The sequence below is a fragment of the Cebus imitator genome, unplaced genomic scaffold (genome assembly GCF_001604975.1).
Source record: "Cebus imitator isolate Cc_AM_T3 unplaced genomic scaffold, Cebus_imitator-1.0 Scaffold255, whole genome shotgun sequence".
Taxonomy (NCBI): Eukaryota; Metazoa; Chordata; class Mammalia; order Primates; family Cebidae; genus Cebus; species Cebus imitator.
Window position 1 is genome coordinate 1,913,485 of NW_016107570.1, and position 23,056 is coordinate 1,936,540.

At 39.1% G+C, this 23,056-nt stretch overlaps 1 pseudogene across 1 annotated transcript; it reads right to left on the reverse strand.

Annotated features, from left to right (window-relative positions):
- Positions 1 to 182: 182 nt before the first annotated feature.
- Positions 183 to 15,238, reverse strand: LOC108283069 (annotated as a pseudogene). The gene is made up of 2 exons (XR_001816667.2): positions 15,113 to 15,238; positions 183 to 1,225 (listed from the first exon to the last, which is right to left on the reverse strand). The product of XR_001816667.2 is annotated as a sequestosome-1-like (transcript).
- Positions 15,239 to 23,056: the final 7,818 nt, after the last annotated feature.

Consider the following 23,056-nt stretch of genomic DNA (forward strand, 5'->3'; position numbering starts at 1 on the left):
CATTAGTCAAGCTATGCGCTGGGCTGCTAATGTAGCCCCTGCAGGGAGGGGTCAGGAGCGCTGCAATCAACCTCAGTCTCACAGGCCCAGCCCTGCTGCAAGGAGCCAGGGCACCCAGGAGGCCAGTCTTGTTTCTCAGACATCAGCACACACACACACACACACACACACACACACACACACACACACGGGGACTCTCCCCTCAAGTCACTTGTTTTGCTGCCCTAAATGGCTTCTTGCACCCCAACCCCTGATCCTGAAAGAAGAAGGCGGAGAAACTGGTCCATACAGAGGCCTGCAATTCTACACTAGCTTAACACAACTACGAGACAGAAGAGGGGGACACAGAAGAGGTGGGCAAAAGCAGTCACAAAGGCGGCGGATGCTTTGAATAATGGATGGTGTTCAGAGCCACCCCGATGTCATAATTCTTGGTCTGCAGGACCCTGATGAGCAAGCCGCCTTAGTCAGAGAAGCCCAAGGACAGCCTCTGGGAGATGGACTCAATCAGCCACGGGTCAGCTTCTGGTGGGAGATGTGGGGACAAGCCAGCTTCTTTCAGCCCTGTGGGTCCCTCCTGGGAGGGGTCCAGAGAGCTTGGCCCTTCGGATTCTGGCATCTGTAGGGACGGGAGTTCACCTGTGGATGGGTCCACTTCTTTTGAAGACAATGGGTCCAGTCATCGTCTCCTCCCGAACAGTTATCAGACTCCATCTGTTCCTCAGGGTGCCCCTCGGGCTCCAAGGTGATCTTTATCAACCACCTCACCAGAGACTGTGTGGCACCCTCCATGGTCCCACTCACATTGCTCAGGTCAGAGCAGCAGCTGCTTGGCTGCAAGCTGCCCTTCTCCTCTGTGCTGGAACTCTCTGGAGAGACAGGGGTCAGGTGGCTTCTTTTCCCTCCATGCTCCACATCAATATCAACTTCCATGCCCAGAGGGCTGAGGGCAGCTCTCCCCTATGTTCTTCAGGAAATTCACACTCCGATCCTCTGATGGACCAGAAGCTGATTCTGCAGTGGGACCAGGGTGGGCATCCCTTCCACGAGGAGGATGTAGGCTCCAGTTTCCTGGTGGGCCCATCTCCCAGCCTGGCCACCCAAAGTGCCCATGTTTCAGCTTCAGGAGCCAGCGGCTATGCAAGAAGCCCTCAGACAGGTGTCTGAAGGGGCTGGGGAAGGCAAGCTTGGTGTGCTCCCGTGTAAGCCCTTTCCCTTGCAGACACTACAAAGGATCCATTGCTGATGAGCTAGTATGCTTTTGGGGGGTGTTAAACAATCTTGTTTTGTCATATTACCAGAGTTGGTTTTCTGGTTCCTTCTTATTTGGATAGTCTCTGTCAGAGGAAAAGTCTAGGGCTGAAGGCTGTTGTTCAAATTCTTTTGTCCCACTATTCCCTTGATGTAGTACTCTCCTCCTTTTCCTATGGATGTGGCTGTGGTGATTTTTATCTCTCTTATGGAGCTAGCCACCCAGCAAGTCTACCAGGTTCTGGGCTGGTACTGGGGTTGTGTGTAGAGTCCTGTGATGTGAATTGTCTGTGGGTTTCTCAGTTGTGGATACCAGAACAGTATTTGGGGTCTCTACTGGGTCTTACAGGAACAATCCATTTCCTTCATAGGGTCTGTGGGTCCTCTTGAGTTTCCTGACTTATTCCTGCAGTTGCTCTGGAGCAAAAATTCATAATGCGAGCCTCAACATGCTGCTCTGTCTGCCCGAGTCAAAGCTGTAATCTAGTCCTGCCACCCATTTGCCATGATCCCTAATGTCAAATGGATTTTAAAATGTAGTATTTATGGCTACCTGTGGTGGCTCACACCTGTAATCCCAGCACTCTAAAAGACTGAAGCAGGTGGATCACCTGAGTTCGGGAGTTCAAGACCAGCCTGGCCAACATGGCAAAACCCCATCTCTATTAAAAATACAAAAATTAGCCAGGTGTGGTGGCACGCGCCTGTATCCCAGTTACTTGGGAGGCTAAGGCAGGAGAATCACTTGATTCTGGGAGGTGGAGGTTGCAGTGAGCCGAGATCGTGCCACTGCACTCCAGCCTTGGTGGCAGAGCAAGATCCTGTCTCAAAAAAAAAAAAAAATAGTATTTATATACAGTACTATTTGGCCTTAAAACACACACACACACACACACACACACACACACACACACACACAATTCTAGTCTAGGCCAGGCACAGTGGCTCACGCCTGTAATCCCAATGCTCTGGGAGGGTGAGGCAGGAGATCCCTTGAGGCCAAGAGTTCAAGACCATCCTTGACAGTATGGCAAGACCTCATCTTGACCCTCTTTAAACACATACACCACACATTTCTGTCTTATTTTAAAAACATTTTGTTAATTGTAAAAATAAGAAAAAGAGAGACTGTGAAGACTCAATATATTATTCAATCATCAACTACAGGGAAAATATTGAAATGTAGCTCTCATAATAGTGAAGAATCCCACCCATTTGCCTATTTTAAAACCATGATAATACTGTCCCATTTTTTACTTCATGTATCACAGTGTAAGTTATGTATCTATGCTGCCAAGTTCTTTTTCCATCCTTTTCCATATTAGCTCATATTGTCTTGATTACAAAAGAGTGTCTATGTTTGCTACTTGGCCCTTTTCAGCCATAAAAACATATCCTGAAGAGGCAGAGCAAGATAGTGGAACAGAAGCCCTCGTCCTCCCAACATGAACACCAAATTTTACAACGATCTACACAAAAAAGCACCTTCATAGGAACCAAAAATCAGGTGAGTGGTCACAGTACCTGGCCCTGAAGAAGGTAGAAAAGACAGTCTTGAAACACCAACACCACCCCTCCACCATTCCCCAGCAGCAGACATGTGGTACAGACAGAGAATCTGTGTACTTCAGGGAGAACACAGTGATTGTGAAACTTTGCGTAGGAACTCAGTGCTGTCAACATCAAGCAGAACTCAGCCAATGCCCACAGCAGAAGCACTCAGACCAGCCCTAGCCAGAGGGGAATCACCCATGCCAGCAGTCAGAACATGAGTTTCAGCAAGCCTCACCACTGCAGGTTACAGTGCTCTAGGGAACTAAATAAACTTGAAAGGCAGTCTAGGCCACAAGGACTGCAACTCCCAGGCAACTCTGAGTGCTGTGCTGGGTGGGCTCAGGGCCAGTGGACTTGGGGAGCATGCAAGCTAATAAGACACCAGCCAGGGCGGTTAAGTAAGTGCTTGTACCACCCCTCTCACAAACCCAGGCACCATAGCTTACAACTCTAAAAAAAAATTTAAAAAACAAAAACAAAAAACACTTCCTTGTGCTCGAGGAGAGGGGAAAGTAAAGATTATTTTGTCTTGCAACTTGGATACCAGCTCAGCCGTAGTCCAGTAGGGCACCAGGCAGAGTTTTAAGGCCCCTATTCCAGGCCTTAGATCCCAGATGACATGTCTAGACAAATCCTGGGCCGGAAGAGAGCCTGCTGTCTTGAAGGAAAAAACCCAGTCCTGGCAGGATTCATGAACTGCTGACTGAACGGTGGGACCTGAGTAGTCAGCATCAGTAACCCGGTAGTACATGTGACGGGCCTTGGATGAGACTAATGTGTGAGCTTTACATGTGACCCAGCATATTGCCAGCTGTGATGGCCATAAGGAGAAACTCCTTCAAAGGGGACTTTGTCTTGCAGCTTAGGTACTAGCTTGGCCTCCCTGAAGTAGAGCACCAAGCAGGCCTGTGGGGTCCCTGATGTCAGGTCTTGGCTCTTGTACAGCATTTCTGGACCTACCATGGGTCAGAGGGGAGGCCATTGCCCTGAAAGATGAGTCCCAGGCCTGGCAGCATTCACCACAAGCTAACTGAAGAGTCCTTGGGCTTTAAGTGAACATTGTTGACACCCTGGCAGTACTCCCTGTGGGTCTGTGGTGGTGGGGGACACAGGGAGAGATGCCTCTGCTTATGGAAAGGAGAGGGAAGAGTGGGAAGGACTTTGTCTTGTGGTTTTGGTGCCAGCTTAGCCATAGTAGAATAGAGCAGTAGGTTAAGTTCTAAGATTTCTGACTCCAGGGCCTGGCTTTTAGATAATATCTCGGGACCTGCTTGGGACCCAGGGGAACTAGCTGCCCTGAAGGGAAGGACACAAGCCTGGCTGGCTTCACCCTTTCTGACTATAGAGCCCTAGGGCCTTGAGCAAACATTGGTAGTAGCCAGGTAGTAGTTACAGTGGGTCTTGTGCAAGACCTAGGGCTATGTTGCTTTCAGATATGGCCTAGCGCAGTCCCAGCCATAGTGGCCACAGGAGTGCATGTGTCACCTCTTTCCCAGCTACAGGCAGCTGAGCACAGAAAGAGAGACTCCATTCATTTGGGAGAAAGTAAGGGAAGAAAACAAGAGTGTCTGCTTCATAATTCAGAAAATTCTTCCAGATCTTATCCAAGACCACCAAGGTAGTATCTCTATGAGTCTGCAAGAACCACAGATGCAGTGACCAAAAACTTAGATTACAAATCCTTTCAAATACCTGGAAAGCCTTCCCCAAAAAAATGAGAACAAGCAAGCCCAGTCTGTGAAGACTACAATAAATACTGAACTCTTCAATGCCCAGACACTGACAAACATCTACAAACATCAAAAAACCATCCAGGAAAACATCACCTCACCAAATAAACTGAATAATACGCTGGAGACCAATCCTGGAGAGATAGAGACATGTGACCTTTAGACAGATAATTCAAAATAGCTCTTTGAGGCAACTCAAAGAAATAGAAGATAACACAGAAGAAGACTTCATAATCTTATCAGATAAATTTAACAAAGGGATTGAAATAATTTAAAAGAATCAAGCAGAAATACTGGAGTTGAAAAATATAATTGACACACTGAAGAATGCATCAGAATCTCTTACTATAACTGATCAAGCAGAAAAAATAATTACTGAGCTTGATGACAAGCTGTTTGAAAACACACATTCACAGGAGACAGAAGAAAAGAGGATAGAAATGAATAACGCACACCTATAAAATATATAAAATAGCATCAATAGGACAAATTTAAGAGTTATTGGCATTGAAGAGGAGGTAGAGAGAGAGAGAGAGGAGTAGAAAATTTAGTCAAAGGAATAATAACAGAAAACTTCCCAAACCTGGAGAAAGATATTAATATTCCAGTACAAAAAGATGGAACCCAAAGAAGAGTACCTCAAGTCATTGAATAATCAAACTCCCAAAGGTCAAGGGTAAAGAAAGGACCCTAAAAGCAACAAGAGAAAAGAAACAAATAACATACAGTAGAGCTTCAAAATATCTAGCAGCTGATGCCTCAGTAGAAACCTTACAGGCCAGGAAAGAGTGGCATGACATATTTAAAGTGCTCTATATCCAGCAAAAACATTCTTCAGGCATGAAGGAGATACAAAGACTTTCCCAGAAAAACAAAAGCTACGGGATTTCACCAATACCAGACCTGTCCTACAATAAATGCGAAAGGGAGTTCATCAATCTTCAAGAAGAGGATGGTAATGAGCAACAATATGTCACCTGAAGGCACAAAACTCACTGGTAATAGTAACTACAGAAAAAAACACAGAATATTATAACACTGTAATTGTGAAATGTAAATTACTCATATCTTAAATAGAAAGATGAAAAGATGAGCCAATCAAAAACAATAACTACAATAACTTTTCAAGACAGAGACAGTGTAATAAGATATAAATGGAAACAATAAAAAGTTAAAAAGTGAGGAGATGAAGTTGAGTAGAGTTTTTATTAGTTTTCTTTTTGCCTGTTCCTTTGTTTGCTTATGAAATCAGTGCTATCATCAGTTTAAAATAATGGGTTATAAGACAGTATTTGCAAGCTTCATGGTAATCTCAAATATAAAAATATGCAATATATTTAATAATAAACAATAAAATGAAAGAAATTAAGACACCACAGAAAATAACTTACACTAATAGGAAGTCAGGAAGGAAGAAAAGAAGGAAAAGAAGACTACAAAACAATTAGAAAGCAAATAACAAGATGACAGAAGGAAGTCCTTAATTATAAGTAATAACACTGAATGTAAATGGAGTAAACTTTCCAATTAAAAGACGTAGAGTCACTGAATGAATAAAACAAATTAGATCCAATGATCTGTTGCCCACAAGAAATACATGTTGCCTGTAATGACACATATAGATTGAAAATAAAGGGATGAGAAAATAACAATCCATGCAAAGGAAAACCAAAAAAGAGCAGTAGTAGCTATAATTAGACAAAATAGATTTCAAGACAAAATCTATAAGAACATACAAAGGAGGTCATTATAGAATGATAAAGGGGTCAATTCAGCAAAAGGATATCCCAATTGTAAATATATGTGCACTCAACACTGGAGCACCCAGATGTATGGAGCAAGTATTATGAGAGCCAAAGAAAGAGACAGACCCCAGTATAATACACTTTCACTTTAGACCCCAATATAATACACTTCCACCTCCAGGATTGGACAGATCTTCCAAACAGAAGATGAATGAATAAATGTTGGACTTAATCTGCCCTATAGAACAAAGGGACCTAATAGATATCTAGAGAACATTTCATCCAACAACTGCAAAATACACATTATTTTCCTCAGCACATGGATCATTCTCAAGAATAGACCATATGTTATATCCTAAAATAAATATTAAAATATTCAGGAAAACAAATAACATCAAGCATCTTCTCTGACCACAATGAAATAAAACTAGAAATAAATAACAAGACGAAATTCGGAAACTGTATAAATACATGGAAATTAAAGAATATACTCCTGAATGATAAATGGGTAAATGAAGAAATTAAGAAATAAATTTTAAAAATTTTTGAAATAAATGATAATGGAAACATGGCATATCAAAACCTATGGGATATTGTGAAAGTAGTACTAACAGGGAAGTTTATAGCTATAAATGCCTACATCAGAAAAGAAGAAAAACTCCAAATAAACAACCTCATGATGATCTTAAACAACTAGAAAAGCAAGAGCAAACCAAACCTAAAATTAGAAAAAATCATAAATATCAAAGCAGAGATAGATGAAATAGAAATGAAGAAAAAAATACAAAAGATCAATGAAACAAAAAGTTGGTTTTTTGAAAAGATAAACAAAATTGACAAACCTTTAGCCTAAGAAAAAAAAAAGAGAAGACCCAAATCAATAAAATCAGAGATTTAAAAAGAGACATTACAATGGACACTGAAGAAATTCAAAGAATCATTAGTGGCTACTATGAGGAACTCTATGCCAAAAAAATTGGAAAATCTGGAAGAAATGGGTAAGTTTCTAGACATACATGATTTACCAAGCCTGAGCCATGAAGAAGTCCAAAGCCTCAACAGAATAATAGCAAGAAATAAGATCAAAGCCATTAAAAAATGTCTTCCAGCAAAGAAAAGTCTGGGACCCAATGGCTTCACTGCTGAATTCTACCAAACATTTAAAGAAGACCAATACCAATTCTCCTGAAACTATTCTGAATAATAGAGGAAGAGGGAATACTTCTAAACTCATTCTACAAGGCCAGTATTACCCTTTTAGCAAAATCAAAGACACATTAAAAAAAGGAAAACTACAGGCCAATGTCACTGATTAACACTGATACAAACATCCTCAACAAAATTCTAGCAAAACCAAAATCAACAACACATTAAAAAGATCATTCATCATGAACAAGTGGGATGATCTGGAGATGCAAGAATAGCTTGACATATGCAAATCAATTAATGTGATAAGTCATATCAACAGCATAAAGACAAAACCATATGATGATTTCAATTGATGCTGAAAAAGCATTTGATAAAATTCAACATCCCTTCATGATAAAAACCTTCACCAAAAGAAAAATAGTTATAGAAGGAATATACCTTATCATAGTAAAGCTCATATACAACAGACCTAGAGCTAGTAACATACCGAATGGGGAAAAACTGAAAGCTCTTCTTCTATGATCTGGAACAGAAGGATGCCTACTTTTACCACTGTTAATTCAACATAGTACTAGAAGTCCTAGCTAGAGCAATCAGAAAACAGAAAGAAACACGAGGCAACCAAATTAGAAAGGAAGAAGTCAAATTATACTTGTTTGCAGGTGTGTTATAATCTTATAGTTGGGAAAACCTCAAGGTAGCACCAAAAAACTGTTTGAACTGATAAGCAAATTCAGTAAAGCTGCAGAATACAAAATCAACATACAAAAGTCAGTAGCATTTCTATATGCCAACAGCAAACAATCTGAAAAAGAAATAAAGAACTAATCCCATTTATAATCACCACAAATAAAATAAAATACCTAGGAATTAACAAAAGAAGTGAAAGATCTTTTTACCTCAAAACTATAAAACATTGATGCAAGAAATTGAAGAGGACACAAGAAAATGAAAAGATATGCCATGTTCATGGATTGGAAGAATGAATGCAGTTTAAATGTCCATAATATCCAAAACAAATTCTTCACATAAACAGAAAAGACAATTCTAAAATTTGTATGGAACCATAAAAGACCCAGAATAGCCAAAGCTATCCTAGGCAAAAAGAACAAAACTGGAGGAGTCACATTACCTGACTTCAAATTATACTACAAAGATATAGTAACCAAAACAACATGGTACTAGCATTAAAACAGACACAGAGTGGTGAACAGAACAGAGAACCCAGAAATAAAGCCATATATCTAGAGTGAACTCATTTTTTTTAAAAAAAGATTTTATTGCATTTTAGGTTTTGGGGTACGTGTGAAGAGCATGCCAGATTGTTGCATAGGTACATACATGGCAATGTGGTTTGCTGCCTTCCTCCCCATCACCTCTATCTGGCATCTTTCCCCATGTTATCCCTCCCCAACTCCCCACCCCAACTGTGCCTCCGCTAGTCCCCCCGCAACAGACCCCAGTATGTGATGCTCCCCTCCCTGTGTCCATGTGTTCTCCTTGTTCAACACCCGCCTATGAGTGAGAACATGAGGTGTTCGATTTTCTGTTCTTGTGTAAGTTTGCTGAGAATGATGGTCTCCAGGGTTATCCATGTCTCTACAAAGGGCACAAACTCATCATTTTTGATGGCTGCACAGTATTCCATGGTGTATATGTGCCACATTTTCCCTGTCCAGTCTATCATTGATGGGCATTTGGGTTGGTTCCAAGCCTTTGCTATTGTAAACAGTGCCACAATGAACATTTGTGTGCATGCATCCTTATAACAGAATGATTTATAATCCTTTGGACGTATACCCAGTAATGGGATTGCTGGGTCAAATGGAATTTCTATTTCTAGATCCTGGAGGAATCACCACACTGCCCTCCACAATGGTTGAACTAATTTACACTCCCAACAACAGTGCAAAAGTGTTCCTATTTCTCCACATCTTCTCCAGCATCTATTGTGTCCAGAATTTTTAATGATCGCCATTCTAACTGTTGTGAGATGGTATCTCAATGTAGTTTTGATTTGCATTTCTCTAATGACCAGTGATGATGAGCATTTTTTCATATGTTTGTTGGCCTCATATATGTCTTCTTTTGTAAAGCATCTGTTCATATTCTTCGCCCACTTTTGAATGGGCTTGTTTGTTTCTTTCTTGTAAATCTGTTTTAGTTCTTTGTAGATTCTGGATGTTAGACCTTTGTCAGACAGGTAGATTGCAAACATTTTTTCCCATTCTGTTGGTTGCCAGTTCACTCTAATGATTGTTTCTTTTGCTGTGCAGAAGCTTTGGAGTTAAATTAGGTCCCATTTGTCTATTTTGACTTTTGTTGCCAATGCTTTTGGTGTTTTAGTCATGCAGTCCTTGCCTATGCCTATGTTCTGAATGGTTTTGCCTAGGTTTTCTTCTAGGGTTTTTATGGTTTTAGGTCTTATGTTTAAGTCTTTAATCCATCTGGAGTTAATTTTACTGTATGGTGACAGGAAGGGGTCCAGTTTCTGCTTTCTGCACATGGCTAGCCAGTTTTCCCAACACCTTTTATTAAACAGTGAATCCTTTCCCCATTGCTTGTTTTTGTCAGGTTTGTTAAAGATTGGATGGTTTTAGATGTGTGGCGTTGCCTCCGAGGCCTCTGGTCTGTTGTTCCATTGGTCTATATCTCTGTTTGTGTACCAGTACCATGCTGTTTTGATTATGTAGCCTTGTAGTATAGTTTGAAGTCAGGTAGTGTGATGCCTCCAGCTTTGCTCTTTTTGCTTAGAAGTGACTTGGCTATGCAGGCTCTCTTTTGGTTCCATATGAAGTTTAAGGTGGTTTTTTCCAGTTCTGTGAAGAAGGTCATTGGTAGTTTGATGGAGATAGCGTTGAATCTATAAATTACTTTGGACAGTATGGCCATTTTCACGATATTGATTCTTCCTAACCATGAGCATAGAATGTTTCTCCATCTGTTTGTGTCCTCTCTTATTTCGTTGAGCAGTGGTTTGCAGTTCTCCTTGAAGAGGCCCTTCACATTCTTTGTTAGAATACAGTGAACTCATTTTTGACAAAGGTGCCAAGAACATAAATATATAGTGTGGGAAATAATTGTCTCTTTAATAAATGTTGCTGGGAAAACTGGAAATCCATATGCAGGAGAATGAAACTAGAACCCTATCTCTCACCATATAAAAAATTAAATCAAATTGGATCAAATAACTTAAATCTAAGACCTCAAACTATGAAACTACTAAAAGAAAACATTGGAGAAACTCCACAGGACATTCAAGTAGGCAAAGATTTCTTGAGTAATATCATACAAGCACAGGCATCCAAGGCAAAAATGGACAAATATGATCACATCAAGTTAAAATGCTTCTGTATAGCAAAGGAAACAATCAATAAAATGAAGAGAAAGAATGGGAGAAAATATTTGCAAACTATCCACATGACAAGGGATTAATAACCAGAATGAGGAGCTCAGACAGCTCTATAGGAAAAAACTAATAATCCAATTTTTTAAAAAGGCAGCCAGGCACAGTGGCTCACACCTGTAATCCCAGCAGTTTGGGTGGCCAAGGTGAGCGGATCGCCTGAGGTGAGGAATTCAAGACCAGCCTGGCCAACATGGTGAAACCCTGTCTCTACTAAAAATACAGAAAATATCTGGGTGTGGTGGTGGGCACCTGTAATCTCAGCTACTTGAGAGGCTGAGGCAGGAGAATCACTTGAACTGAGGAGGCAGAAGTTGCAGTGAGCCGAGATTGCACCACTGCACTCCAGCCTGGGTGACAGAGTGAGACTTGTCTCAAAACAAAAACAAAAACAAACAAAAACAGGCAAAATACCTCAATGGACATTTCTCAAAAGAAGACATATAAATGGCAAACAGCATGAAAAGGTGTTCAACATCACTGATCATCAGAAAAATGCAAATCAAAACAACAATGAGATATCTAAAAGACAGGCAATAATGAATGCTGGTGAGGATGTGGAGAAAAGGGACCCCTCATACATTGTTGGCCAGGACGTAAGTTAGTAGAACCACTATGAAGAACAGTTTGGAGTTTCCTTTAAAAACTAAAAATAGAGCTACCACATGATCCAGAAATCTCATTGCTACATGTATACCATAAAAGAAACAGGATATTGAAGAGGTATTTGCACTTCTATGTTTATTGCAGCACTGTTTACAATAGCTAATATTTGGAAACAACCTAAGTGTCCATCAACAGATGAATGGATTAAAAAATGTGGTTATATATACATAATGGAGTACCATTCAGCCATAATAAAGAATGAAATTGTATCATTTGCAACAACATGGATAAAATCAGAGGTCATTATGGTAAGTGAAATAAGCCAGGCACTGAAAGACAAACTTTACATGTTCTCACTTATTTATGAGAACTAAAAATTAAAACAACTGGACTCAGGGGATAGAGAGTAGAATGATGGTTACCAAAGGCTGGGAAGGGTAGTGGGAGGTGAGGGGGAGTAAGTGAAAATGATTAATGAGTACAAGAAAACAAAGAATAAAGATCTAGTATTTGATAACACAACAGAGTGACTATAGTCAATAATACTCTAATTGCGCATTTAAAAATAGCTAAAAGAATATAATTTGATTGCTTGTAACACAAAGGATAAATGCTTAAGGTGATGGACACTCCATTTAATGTGATTATTACACATTGTATGCCTGTATCACAATATCCCATATATGCCATAAATGTATACACCCCACTATGTACCCTCAAAAATTACAAATTAAAAAAAATGTATCCCCTACAAGGATACAAACTAACAAATCAAGGAATATTCTGTGTAATATGGTGTTACTGTTTTATACCAGCAGTTTTATTCTTCAGTGTTATAATCCCTGTGTGTTACAGACATGACTTTTTACTAAAAATTCAGAGCAAAGAAACTAGAAGTATTTAGATGTAGTTACAGTGTTTATTTAATAACATAATATGTAAATATTTTTGTTCTTTTTGAGTCGAAGGAAAATGGATGTCCGTGTATTGCACCTGTCAACGGAAAAAAAAAAAAAACCCTATTAGACTATTATCATATGATGTTAAAGGGAATCCACTTCCTTCCAAAAGTTAGTTTTTAAAGAATTAGAACTCAATAATACAAATTGGATTAAATACAATGATAATAACCAAATAGAAGAGATACTATATTTACAAACAAACATTGTTTCCTTCAATGTTTTCATTCTGAAATGAATGAAAATTCATTTTGATTTTGCATAAAAATCATGCAAGCATCCAATAATGAATTAGGCAAAAATAAAGTTAATCGAAGTGCAGGTTTCAATAGAAAACGTTACTGCCTGTTAAGGAATAACAACGAAGGCTTCTTTTTTTCTGTCACTTATTTTGTGGTTAGACCACAAAGACTTCTATACAAAGATGTCATTGTGATTATGACTCACAGATAACAAAAGATTCTAAAAGTAGTAATTATATTCAGTTTGGAGATTTATGAGGTCCACCTGAGCAGAGGAGACCAAGAGTGTGCATAATTAGACTGTAGTAGTCAGTAGTAGCCCAGAAAAAAACAGTGCACACACGGAAGTGGGAAGAAGGACATGAAAAACAACTACACTATGTCACTCCCACCACCACCACCACCATTATAGCAGCAACAGATGCTGAGTGCTGAACCATTGCCCCTTTCCCTGCAGGGAATTAGATGCTGCTCCTTTAACTTAACCCTTTGCTTGATTAAAAAAATACATATATATACTCAGTTTAATGCAACACTGCTCTCCAGTAAAAGAAATAAATAATAATAAAGGAAATATGTTTTAAATGAGGAATGGCTATGGTAGGCTACTTTGCCTATAGGTATAAAACTGATTTGTATTTTTAAAATCGCAGTCATAAGCCTTCTCTCTTGGCAGCTGTGATTACTATTTTTTTTTTTTTTTTTTTTTTTTTTTTTTTTTTTTTTTTTTTTTTTTTTTTTTNTTTTTTTGCTCTGTTGCCTAGGATGGAGTGTAGTGGCGCGATCTTGGCTCACTCCACCCTTCGCCTCACGGGTTCAAGAAATTCCCTGCCTCAGTCTCTCGAGTAGCTGGGATTATAGGCGTCCACCACCATCCCCAGCTAATTTTTGTATTATTAGTAGAGACAGGGTTTCGGCATCTTGGCCAGTCTGATCTTGAAATACTGATCTCGTGATCCACCCGCCTTGGCCTCCCAAAGTGCTGGGATTACAGGCAGGAGCCACCGTGCCTACTCTTATAATGGGTAGGAGAACTGTGCAAGGGATTTATCTTTGGATTAGCATCCAAGATGGAATCACTTTTGTCTCCACACAGGGTTATCAAAAATAAGGAAAGTCTGAGAAAGTATCAAACCAAGAGAAGCCTATACAGTCATGAACACTAAATGTCATGTGGTATCCTTGATGGAAATTGGAGAAAGAAAAGGACATTATTAGTTTAAAACTAAGAAAATGTGAATAAAGTATGAACTTTAGTTGATAATAATGTGTCACTATTCGTGCATTAATTGCAACAAATATACCATATTAATAGGTTTATCACAGGGAAAGCTGGGTGTTAAGTATATGGGAATTTTCACTACTATCTTCATAATTTTTCTGTAAATCTAAAATTAATCTAAAGTTTACTTTTAATAATCTGATTCATGCATAATCCCAGGTTCTAAGACTGGAGTAACTTACTTCTCTCGTTACCATCATCTACTGTCTTGTGGGTCATGCTGTCAGTCTTATTCAGAGCCCTTTGTCATCAGGCTAGTCTTTACTCCAAGGCTCAGCATAATCTTCAGGCTCTTCAATATTCATATGGACAACTCATCCGACATCATTCCTAACAATTTCTCCATCTATTCAACTCCAATCACCATCATATTTTCTATACCCAGAGCCACACAATGCTACCTCCCCAATTTGGATTTCTGACCAGAGCCCAGCCTCCCCATTCACCTCCATCTTCCACAGAATCATTAATTTTTTTAAAATTTATTATTTTAAAAAAATTTTGTGGGTACATAGTAGGTATGTATATATGGCATAAAAATCCCTAATTTAAGTGTGATGTGGAGTCACCTAAGACTGCACTTCCTAGATTTCCTTCTGCTGTGACCCAAATGACTAATTCTGGTCAGTGTGTTGTTTTTTGGTATATGTGTCCTTAAATGGAGAAATAAGATCCTACTTATCCCTTCCTCTTTGGGGCTGGGTGAAATGTGAGTGTAATGGCTGGAGTTCCAACATCTATTTGGATGATGAGATGACTGTGGGAATGGAAGCTGTACACAGTAGAACTAGAAGATAGAAAAATCCTGGGTCTCTGATACCATAGCACAACCACACCAATGTTGATTGTATGCCTCTGTAACTTTACATGAGAAAGAACTTCTATTTTGCTTAAGTAACTGTTACTTTGTGTTTTTATCCTTCCTAGTTCAACTTACAAATCTCAATTCACGTCCTTATTCCAGCAACCCCTATTTGGCAATATAGTACAACAGTGAAGGACAAGAGCTTCAGAATCAAACAGATGTGCTTTGACACCCAGCTCTAGCACTTAATAACTGCCTGATTTTAGGCAATTCACCTAAATGCTGTGTCAATTTCCTCATTTGTGTCTCCCTCATTATGAGGATTAGACTGTATGAAACTTATAAAAAGCTTAATAAGCACCAATCTCCTGGGAGTGCCTTACTCTGGGTTTCCTGATGCAGCATTTCATTGCTTTCGCTTGCATTCTCAGGACCCTCCCTTCCCTGGCCTGCTGCATCTTCCTTACAGACTTCCGCCTTGATCCCTGGAAGGTTTTCTCCAGGCCCATGCTACTGCTATCACAATCGTGCAAATTGGGACCACTACAAATGCATAGTCTCCAGCATCAGCAGTGGGGCCCTACGTGAGGCTGGGAAGTATTTGAAATTTGTCTCTGTCACTAGGCATGTCTTTTCTCCACTGCATTTATACAATGTTTTCAGTTTCCTCCTCAAACCATCCCAGGGTGTTTCTGCTACTTTAAAGGAAAAGAATTTCTCCTCTCAATCCCACACTCCATTCTATCTACTATCCTTCTCAACCCAGCTCTTTGAAAAAGCAGTCATCACTACTGCCTGAGAAAGAGAAGGCTTGATGGAGGGATGTCTCTCAGCTCAACATGCCCCGGAACAACTCACCATTCACCCCGCCAACTCCATCTCAATCAATCCTGCTCCCTGTCCTGCACTCTTGAAGCCAAAACACTAGGCTCACCTTTCACATTTCCCTCAAGCTCAGGCCAGGGTGTTTCTTTCCTTTTCTCACCTGGAATTACTGTTGGGCATACTCTTCTTCCTCATTTTCTGTCTGGCAAACATCCCCTTGTTTTTCATGAGGGAGCTTATATTACCTCCCCTTTCAAGTCTCTACTTAAGTCCTACCCACCCCCAAGATACAACTATTTCTCCTTTCTGTCCGTACATTGTACAAGCTAAAAACTACCACTTTTTATTTACTTATCTATTTATATTTTAAATTCAGGGGCACATGCGCAGGTTTGTTATTTAGGTAAACTTGTGCCACGGGGGTGTGGTATACAGATTGCTTCATCACTCAGGTATTAAGCCTAGTACCCTTTTGTTATTTTTCCTGATCCTCTCCCTCCTCCCACTGTTTACTCTCAGGCCCTGGTATCTGTTGTTCTCCTTTATGTTTCCATGTGCTCTCATCATTTAGCTTCTACTTGTAAGTGAGAACATGTGGTATTTGGTTTCCTGTTTCTGTGTTAGTTTGCTAAGGATAATGGCCTCTAGCTCCACCCAGGTTCCTGCAAAGGACATGATCTTGTTCTTTGTGATGGCTGCATGTATTCCATGGTGTATCTGTACTACATTTTCCTTAACCCGTCTACCATTGGTGGGCATTTAGGTTGATTCCATGTCTTTACTATTGTGAATAGGGCTGGAGTGAACATACATGTCTTTATGACGGAATGATTTATATTCTTTTGGGTATCTACTCTGTAGTGAAATTGCTGGGTCAAATGGTAGTTCTGTTTTTAGTTCTTTGAGGAATCACCACATTGCCTTCTACAGTGGTTGACCTAATTTACACTCCCACCAACAGTATATAAGCATTCTTTTTCTCTACAACCTTGCCAGAATCTGTTTTATTTTTTTGACTTTTTAATAATAGTTATTCTAACTGGTGTGACATGATAAGTCATTGTGATTTTGATTTGCATTTCTCTAATGATCAGTGATGTTAAACTTTTTTTCATGTGCTTGCTTGCCGGATGTATGTCTTCTTCTGAAAAGCGTTCATGTCCTTTGCCCACTTTTTAATGTTTTTTTTCCTTATAAATTTGTTTAAGCTCCTTTTAGATGCTGGGTATTAGACCTTTGTTAGATGCACAGTTTGCAAAAATTTTCTCATTGTGTAAACTGTTTACACTCTTGATAGTTTCTTTTCCTGTGCAGAAGCTCTTTAGTTTAATTATATCCCATTTGTCAATTTTTGCTTTGGCTGCAATTGTGTTTGGTGTCTTTGTCATGAAATCTTTGCTTGTTCACATGTCCAGAATGGTATTATCTAGGTTGTCCTTTAGGGTTTTTATAGTTTGGGGTTATACATTTAAATATTTAATCCATCGATTGTGGTGTAAGGAAGGGGTCCAGTTTCTACTGTCTCTACTAAAACTACAAAAATTAGCCAGGTGTGGTGGTGGGAGCCTATAATCCTAGCTACCCAGGAGGCTAAGACAGGAGAATTGCTTGTACCAGGGAGGCGGACGTTGCAGTGAGCTGAGACTGCACCTCTGCACTCCAGCCTGGGCAACAGAGCGATACTGCATCTCAAAACAAACAGACAAACAAACAAAAACTACCTGTTTAACAGCAGAATATTTGACTTGACTTGTTTGCATGTTTGTTGCCCACTATCCAAGTGAAAATCTCTGTGGGGATAGGTATTATTTGAATTTTTTTAAATATATATTTTAGCACAGTGGCTGGCATATAGTAGGAGTTTAACAAATTGTTGACTGATTGACTAAACCACTAAAAGAATGAGCAGAAGAAGAGAATCTATAACAATAGCACACATTTATTCAGTGCTTCATTCATTCATTCATTCACTCAATACTGTTACTGAACTCCTATAATATGCCAGCCATTGTTCTAGGCACTTGCAGTGAGCAAAATAGACAAAATCATCTACCCTTGAAGAGGTTACGTTCTCATGAGGAAGACAGTCAATCAACAATATGAACTAAGTGCATGTATAGCATGTTAGAAGGTAATATGTGCTGTATGGAAGAAAGAAAGATCAGGGCACAGGATGCAGTACTGAAAAAGTGAGATTTGAACAAAGGAGGGAATTTAAGGGTTTAGCCAAGCAGTTATTTGGGGAACAGCACCTTAGGCAGAGAAAAATAAAGAACCCTAAGATGGAAATGTGCTTACCATGGAAAGAACCCTAAGATGGAAATGTGCTTACCATGGTCTAGTGAAGAGCAATAAGGCCAGTGTGGCTGGAGCAGAGGGAGCAAAGTGGGGATTGGCAGGCAGTGAGGACAGAAAAGCAATGACAGGGTTTTTATGCTCAATGAAGCCAGAAAGCATTGGAGGGTTCATAACAAAAGAGTTACATGATGTGATTTATATTGAGACAACTTTGGCTGTTATTTGGACAAGAAGTTGTAGAAGCAAAGGCAGAAGCAGAGAGTCAGATGGGAAGCTATTCCAGGAATCCATGTATGAGATTATAGCAGCCTAGGATTGGTCAGATTCTGGTTATACTTTGAGGGGAAGCCAGCAAGATTTCTTGTTGGATTTGACGTTGAGTGAGAAAGGACCTGAGGATGACTCTGAGGTTTTTAGACTGAATAACTGGAAAGAAAGCACTGCTCTAAAAGTTTTCCCTGTTTTAACTCATCTAATATCCCACAAAAACTAGACAAATAAGTATTGATTCCATTTTCAGTTGGCACACTAAGAGACAGAGAAGCTGTCCAGGTTACACAGCTAGTAAGAAAAAGAGTCAGGGTTTGACCAGGCAGGCTGGTTCTAGAGCCTGTGCTCCCAACCAGTGTGCCATGCTTCCTCCCCATGACAGCATCTAGTAGGATGAAAGGCTTTTATACTGAGATAATATAATAATATTATAATCTAGGCAAATATTATTATATTATAATCTAGGCTATATTATAATCTAGGATAATATTATAATCTAGGCAAAATTCAGGTCTGAAAAAGGAGGGTTGCCACAAGAATAAAAAGAAAGGCATAAATTCATGTACAAGATAACCCAAAATGGGCAAAAGACACACCAGAATTTGTGCAAGTTTTAAGACAGAAGGCCAGGCAAGGTGGCTCCTGTCCATAATCCCAGTGCTTTGGGAGGCTGCAGTGGGAGAACTGTTTGACGTTAAGAGTTCAAGACTAGTCTGGGCTACATAACAAGACCTCATCTCTACAAAAGATTTAAAAGAACTATCCAGGCATGTTGCTACTCAGGAAGCTGAGGAAGGAAGATTACTTGAGCCCAGCTGTGTGAGGCTACTGTGAGCTATGAAGGTGCCAATATGCTTCAGCTGGTGCAACCAGCAAGACTGTATCTTAAAAAAAAAAAAGAAGACAGCAGCAGCTCTGAGTTTATATCGTCACATTCAAATACTCAGATGGCTAAGTTGTAAGGACTATAGACAGAGTGTCCTTTTGTGTGGCCTGGGCACTTAGAGATACTACCTCATACCAAGCTTTCTACCTTTAGTAACTAGAGGGTATCCCAAACTAATTGAATCCTGTAGGTCCTAGAATACAAATAAGGTGCAGCAATGTTCTAATAATGCTGTAGTTTGAACATAGGCAAAAATGTTCATATTAGATAGGAAGAGTGTTACAGTTTGTAACTTTGTTGGGTTATAAGAAGTACATGTACAGCCTGACCTGATACTGGCTGTCAATAAAAGGTAGGAACATGCCCAGCCAGCCCCAGGAAAGTAAGAGCCCTTTGGCCCTCTCTCTGGGGCAGCCTGGTATAAAAGACATGTTGTATGGTCTGTTACATTGTGGTTGTATCTGCTAGAAACTTCTGGAGAAATTTCTATCCCCACCTCCTCCCCAGTCAGCATGTACCTTTTGCTGCCTGAAGGAAAGAGAACCGTAACCCTTGGTCTCATTTAATCTAGGGACCCACCTTCAATTCCACACTCAAATCTGAGTCTATTTCTCTGTGCAAAGGGCCACTTTCTTGGTGAAAAACTAAAACAAAGCGGCACTTACTTTCATCTATAGAATTAGTCACTACAAACCAGAACCGTATGAATTAAAGATAGGCTTTAATTCTTCTAAAGAGAAAAATAAGTATTCTTATCTATTTTAGGTAATACTTTGTGTGGCAGACTGTATTTTTCAAGTACAATATTTCTCCCATCCTACATGTTCCTACGAGATAGCTTTTACATTTCTCCCATTGAGGGACATGGTCTGTGTCCTCTCCCCTTGAAAACGGGTGGGCTTTTGCACATGGTAAGTAATAATCCTTGACTTCTATGGCTAGGTATAAAAGGCAATACAGCTTCCATTTTGTTCACTGGAATGCTTACTCCTGAAGCCTTCATTCTGACTCCCCTGAGACTGCCATGCTGTGAAGAAGCTCAAAGTAGCTCAATGGGAAAGATCACATGGAGAGGACCTGAGAATGCATGGAGATCTCCGGGTATCCCCCACTGCCTCAACCTTCTGGTTCCTCGTTAAGTCACAGTCTGACTGCAACTGCACCAGGGATCCCAAACAAGAACGACTCTGCTTCTCAAATCACTGATCCTTCAAAGTGGTGAGACATGTAGCTTTGATGTAGCTTTAAGTCATCAAATTTAGGGGTAATTTATTAGACAATAATAGATAAACTGTAACAGCTTGAGAAATGCTATTTACATAAAGATAACAAAGGCTACACAAATAGTATACTAACTGATAGAAAATAAGCTAAATATGTACACTGAATATATACAATATGTAGACTATATTAAAAATTATATATCAATCATTTTGAATGAATCTATTATATATAATACTTTATATATAACTTATATATATATTCATCCAAAAATAATAATTTAATCATTTGCTGATGCCAGACACAGTGATGGACCTAAGTAAGTATGTTCAATCACTTTTCCATTTAGACACTTGAAGAATTATATATACTCCTGTGCAAAATAGTGGTCCATCATGGTGGTGGATTCTCAGTGGGTGAGGTTACATCAGGTGCTTACCAAAACTTCATTTCTTACCTTCTTTCTAGTAGAATCTAATTTTCTTGGAGATGACAATGTGCCCACCTAGAAAATTATAGTTCACAGCTTCCCTTGCAGCTAGAGATGGCCATGAGGCGGTTTTGACCATTGACATGTAAGTGGAAGTTGTTGTGTGGGACTCCTGGAAAGTCCTTTAGAAGGAAACAGATCTAGACTCTATTGTATTTGGTACTCAAGGAAGCATACAAAGACATTTTCTTCCCTTGCAGTATATAGTATATGTGGATTTTCTCTGTATCCTTGCCCCTCCCCAGAGTAGTTAGCTGCATGGCATGATGCTTTGGAATGACAGACAGTAACTACAGTCTGTTATATCCAATTGCTTCCTACAAGAAGGAAATACTGGAAAGTGCTGGTGATAGAGAGCTTTGGGCTCCATGTAAGGGATTCTTTTCCAGAAGCTCTCATACCCAGACTGATCATGCTACTCCTCCATCAAACATCTTCAGTGGGTCCTGATGAACATTATATTGTTTTATCAAAGCTAGCTACTTAACATTAGGAAAATAATATTGCAAATCTGTAATACACTTTTCACTTGTCAATAGGTATGCTGGCTTTGTTTTTATTAACATTTTTGTAGGCCTGTCTTTTTAAACTGTACTGTAAACTTTTTAAGGGCAGAGACCACATCCAGTACATTTTAAAGTTTCTCACGACATTTAGATGCGGTGAAAACCCTAAATACTGACTACCAGTGAAAATATGTCAATTCTATCATTTTGATTTCTAACTTAAATAACATCTATATAGAAAATTATAGTACACATATTGCTTTTTAAAAACTGGACAATTTCAAACATACACAAAAGCAGACAGAAGAGTATAATAAACTCCTATGAAGTGAACCCATTACCCAACTTTAACAATTATCGACACCTCCTTTTCTTTTTACTAGAGTATATTAAAGTGAAATCGGACAACCTATTATTTTACATATACATACTTCAGTGTATATATCTCACATATAAGGACTTTAAAATATATCCTTCTGCAATACGGTAACATCTAATATTAATAACTTCTGTCTTTTAAAATTTAGTTCATGTTCAGTTATATCTAACTGTTATAAGAATGTCCTTTTATGATGGTTTGTTCAAATCGGATTCAAATGACATTTGGTTAGTATATTTTAAGTATTTTTATCTACAAAAGTTACCTTCTCTGGTTTCCCTTTTTTAATGTCATTTATTTTTTGAAGAAACCAGGTCATTTGCTCTATGGAATTTCCTACTTTCTGGACTTGGCTGATTGTATCCTCTTGGTGTCTTTTAACTCTTCCTCTATAGCTGTATTTCCTGTAACTAGCAGTTTAGATATAGAGGATTGATTAGATTCAAGTTCAATTTTTTTTTGCCATGAATACCTCATAATATTACAGTGTATTAAGAGACAAAACATCTGCTTGTCCCACTTTGAATGACATTAAGATTGATCAGTGGGTTCGGGTTGTATCAGCACAAGCCGTCCCCATCAACCTTTCTTCTGTTTCCATCCCTACTGGCTCTAATAAATGGGGCTAGCTAATGATCACTGTTTTTTTCACTGTTTTAGCAGACCTTCTCATTTTAGCAAACAGTGATCATTAGCTAGCCCCACTTATTAGAGCCAGTAGGGATGGAAAAACTATTCTTTTTTTTTTGTTAATTTTTTCCACTTAAAAAACCTTGCCTAAGAAAATACCACCAATTTTTAAAATTCTGTACAACCTAAACATCTAACTCAAATTCAAATTCCTTGATAGTCTTCCCAGTCTGCTAAGTGGCAGAACTGTCACTCATTTGGCACCTATCATCTACTGCCCTGACACATAATTTCATCTGCCAGTTGGTAAGCTCCAGGAGATCCCAATTATGTCCTAGGTGTCTTTGTATCCCAAAGATGAACACAGTACATGTACAAGAAATACGTAAAATAACTTTGATTGGTGAGTATTCAAATTAAAAGCCACCAACCCATGCAAACACATGCAGCTAGATTCCAAAATGGAAAATACACACACATATACATGCAATAACACAAATTTATTATAATACACAGGGAAAAACAAACTTTAACAATGTCCACGGAGTGTTCCAGTCTTTAAAAAGTTAACAGAAATAAAGAGTAATAGAACAGTGTCATAATTTTATAATTAAGGCAGTAAAATGGCAAAGTCCTATAGATATTTAAAAATCTATATTTGTATTTATTTACAATATACATATAGGTCCTCAAGTATTCATAGAGTTTTATGTAATAAACTAGATTTGGAGCTATCTTTTTTTGTTGTTGTTGTTGTTAGGTAAGCAAACCCAAACAAATTAAGTCCTGAAAAGTGGGATGAAATCCCAAAGGAACTCTATG